This window comes from Micromys minutus (assembly GCF_963924665.1).
Source record: "Micromys minutus genome assembly, chromosome: 1".
NCBI lineage: Eukaryota > Metazoa > Chordata > Mammalia > Rodentia > Muridae > Micromys > Micromys minutus.
The window spans coordinates 93,250,868-93,254,491 of record NC_137969.1 but is presented as its reverse complement, the minus strand read 5'-3'; the positions used below and the strand labels follow the sequence as shown (position 1 = coordinate 93,254,491).

Below are 3,624 nucleotides of genomic sequence, written 5' to 3'. Positions count from 1 at the left end.
GTGTTTAAACTTCATTCTCCAGTTTAGTCATCAAAGCTTGGTGTGAATATAATGCTGAATATCACACTTTTCAATATTTTGAAATTTTTGAGGCCCAATTTTTTGAGCATTTTGTAAGACTTAAGAGTTTGTGAGATTTGCCCCAATATGCCTTAACAGAGCTGAGGTAGTTGAACCAACAGTACCACCCACCTTAGTGCTGCACAGTAAACAGCAGGGCTCATGACACTCCTCATCCTCAACACTGAGGACAGAATAGAGTCAAAAGGTATTCAGTTGTAACAAGTGCAATTTTACCTTTCTGTTCAAACAATAGCACATCACTTTTTTAAAAGCACATGCGTATTGCCTCCTCTAATGTTGTTCAATATAGAAAACTAGGCACCCCTGAATTCCAACTAACCCTCTACAATAGCCTCAATCAGTACAAACTGAGACAGCATCCCGAAAGAGCTAAAACTGTGTCATATTTTTATTCTAGGCTATAAAAACAAAATAAGGCAAACAAACAACAGAAAAACTCAAAATAGGTTCAAATGATGTATATTCATCTTTTCCAGGAAAGCAGAAGGTAGGCCCTACCACAAAGAAACTATTTAATTAATGGAGGTTAATTTTCACAGTACATTAAATACTATCAATTAACATCTGAAGAGAACCTAGGGTTTGTTCACCTTGCTTTATAAGCATGAGTTGACTTTTGTTATATCATCAAACACATCAAAAGACCTTAATAATCTCAGTTATTAAGTTTGATCTTACTGGAAATTCTTAACCACAGTTTTCCTTTCTCAAATGATGTTGTGCCTTGTGCATTCGTCTAAACATAGCGGAAAGCACAGCCGATGCGGGCAGACCTCAACCTGTTCTACCAGCTGAAAACAACTTTGGTTCTTTAGGAAAGAAACAGCTTCTCCGAGTATGTTCAGCAGTTGGTTTTCATAGTTGTACTTCATAGCTACATGATGAAAATAATCCAGAAGAACCAAACTGCAGTAAGAAATGAACATGCATTAGAGGATGTATGCATTAATGTATCTGACAGAGCTAGACTTGGGATGCTCGGTAGAACAAACTGGTCTTTAAAATATCAATTTCCTTTCCCTTAAAAACTTGCTGATTCTACCAAGAAAACACGAAACCACCAGGCTGTAAGTAACTGAGTCATGTTAGGCTATTGCAGGGCAGCCGTCCTCAAGGCCTGGCTGCTCACTGCTGCTTGCACTCGGCTGGGTTTTGGTCCTTCTTTGGGTCATAGTCTGGATTGTTTTCCTCATCTCCTTTTTCCCCTTCCTTGTCAGCTTCTTCACCTTCTTCATCATAATCATCATCGTCATCCTCAATAGCTTCTCCGATGAAATATAACACTGATCTTGGGATTATACGTTCACGTAAAAAGTGGCCAATTTCAAAGTCTGCAGCCAGGATCGCCTCAGCATCATCATCCAGGTCTCCATTCTCAGAAACTTCAGGAGGAGCAAAAAAAAATTAAAGAAAGAATCATTGGAAACTGTTTTAGTCACAGAACGAACTGTCCCACGTCCCTTGTGTTTCTGCTTCTCCTTAATGGTTTTCAAAGCACCATTCTTTCCTTTTTTCCTATCTATCTGGCACCCTGTACAACCCATAATTTCTGGTCCATCAAAAGAAAAGGGCTCAGAATCATCCGGTTCTGACCTCATCCTGTAAGTCTTTGTTAACACTTCATTTGTGAAATGTTCATTGGGTTCAATGTGAATTTCTAGGATAAAACTCATAGGCTGGCCAGCATCCGAAAACTTCATTTTAATATCTTTCAAGTGCTTCAGAATCGGTTCATCGTGTTCCTGAACCATATCACTGAGCAAATCAACATTCTTAAAAACTGTCAACCAAAATTCCGGAATTCCTTTAGGGTCTTCTTTCTCTTCATCCTTTTTCTCATCTTCAATCTTGACCTTTTCTTTCAGCTCCTCCGAAATTTCATCTTCCTCACCTGGTTTCCATTCACATTCTCCTTCTGTGGGTTCATAAATTGCATTAATGATCTCAAATCACTTATCAAATAAAGGCTGATAGAGAACAGCATACTTTCGAGATCATGAACTTCCTCATAGAATTTGGCTTCTATCTGTGCACACTTAACTTGCAGATTCTTGAGAGCATTCACTTGTCTTTTGACTACCTTAGGCAAGCTTTCAATGTATCCTGTTGGTGTGTCTACCAGACCATCAAGTCTTTCCTGAAGAGCTGCAAGAATCTGAGGATTCTGCATCATCTGAACAGTTAGCTGACATGCTTTTATTTTTGTTTCTTTACCCATTTCTTCTTCTTCTTCAACATCTTCCAAATCTTGATCAAGTTCAAACTGTTCTTTGTTGTCGATGTCTGCCATCTTGTAAGAACTCCAAATATCGTTCCAGGAGGCTCCGACACATAGCTGGCGCTACCAGAGCTGCTCAGGCAGTGACTCAGGGCGGCAGTGGAAGGCAACGCCTCAAGCACATGATGCTAAAAAAATTTTTTTAAAAAAAGCTTAGGATTTTTTTCTATTTTCTTGAGGTTTTTTTTTTGTTTTTTTTTGTTTTTTTTTTTTTTTTTTTTTTTTTTTTTTGCCTTTTCAGATGAATTTGTGAAATGCTTTTTTAATTTCTTTGATGAATTTTTTGGAATTTTGCATTGAATCTGTAGCTCTCCTTTGATAGTATAAATATTTTTACTATACGAATTCCGACAATCCATGACCATGGGGAATCTCTCCATTTCCTGAGATCTTCTTCATTTTCTTTCTTGAGACGTGCAGTTATTGTCGTACACACATTTCACTTGTTTGGTTAGTGTTGGCCCAAGGTATTTTATGTTATTTGTGGCTATTGTCGAGGGAGTTGGTTCCCTAATTTCTTTCTCCACTTGTTCATCATTTGTACAAAGGAAGGCAACTGATTTATTTCCGTTAAATTTATATCCAAACACATTTCAGTAGTTTTTTATCAACTGGAAAATTTCTCTGGCAGAATTTTTGTCGTTGCTCATGTATGATGTCATATCATCTGCAAATAGTGATACCTTTATTTCTTCTTTGCCAGTCTGTATCCCCTGGGTCTCTTTTTGTTGTGTTATTGTTCTAGCTAGCAGTTCCAGTACTGCATTGGATAAATAGGTAGGGAGTGGACATTCTTGTCCCTGATTTCAATGGGACTGCATCGAGTATCTCTCCATTTCAGATGATACTGGCTGTTGGTTTGCCATGAGTTGCTTTTGTTATGTTTAGCTATGGGCCCTGAGTTCCTGATCTCTCCAGTACCTTTAACATAAAGGGTTGTTGTATTTTAACAAATGCTTTTTCTGCATCTAAAGAGATGATCACATTATTTTTTTTCCTTTGAGTTTGTTGATATAGTTGATTATGTTAATGGATTTTTTAAAGTTTTATTCATTTATTTTTTGTGAGTACACTGTAGCTGTTTTCAGGTTGTAGGGTGAAATGTTCTGTTGATATTGATTAAATCCATTTGGTTTGTAACTTCTCTTAGGTTCACTGTGCCTCTGTTCTGTTTCGCTTTAATGACCTGTTTATTGTTCAGAGTGGGTGTTGAAATCTCTTTCTATTGTTGTGTTTAAGATGTGTTTTGAGCTTAGTAAACT

The 3,624-nt window shown here is 37.4% G+C and overlaps 1 pseudogene across 1 annotated transcript; it reads right to left on the bottom strand.

Annotated features, from left to right (window-relative positions):
- Window positions 1-1,209: 1,209 nt before the first annotated feature.
- LOC308419812 (nucleosome assembly protein 1-like 1) lies at window positions 1,210-2,374 on the bottom strand (annotated as a pseudogene). Its single transcript has one exon. The product of its transcript is annotated as a nucleosome assembly protein 1-like 1 (transcript).
- Window positions 2,375-3,624: the final 1,250 nt, after the last annotated feature.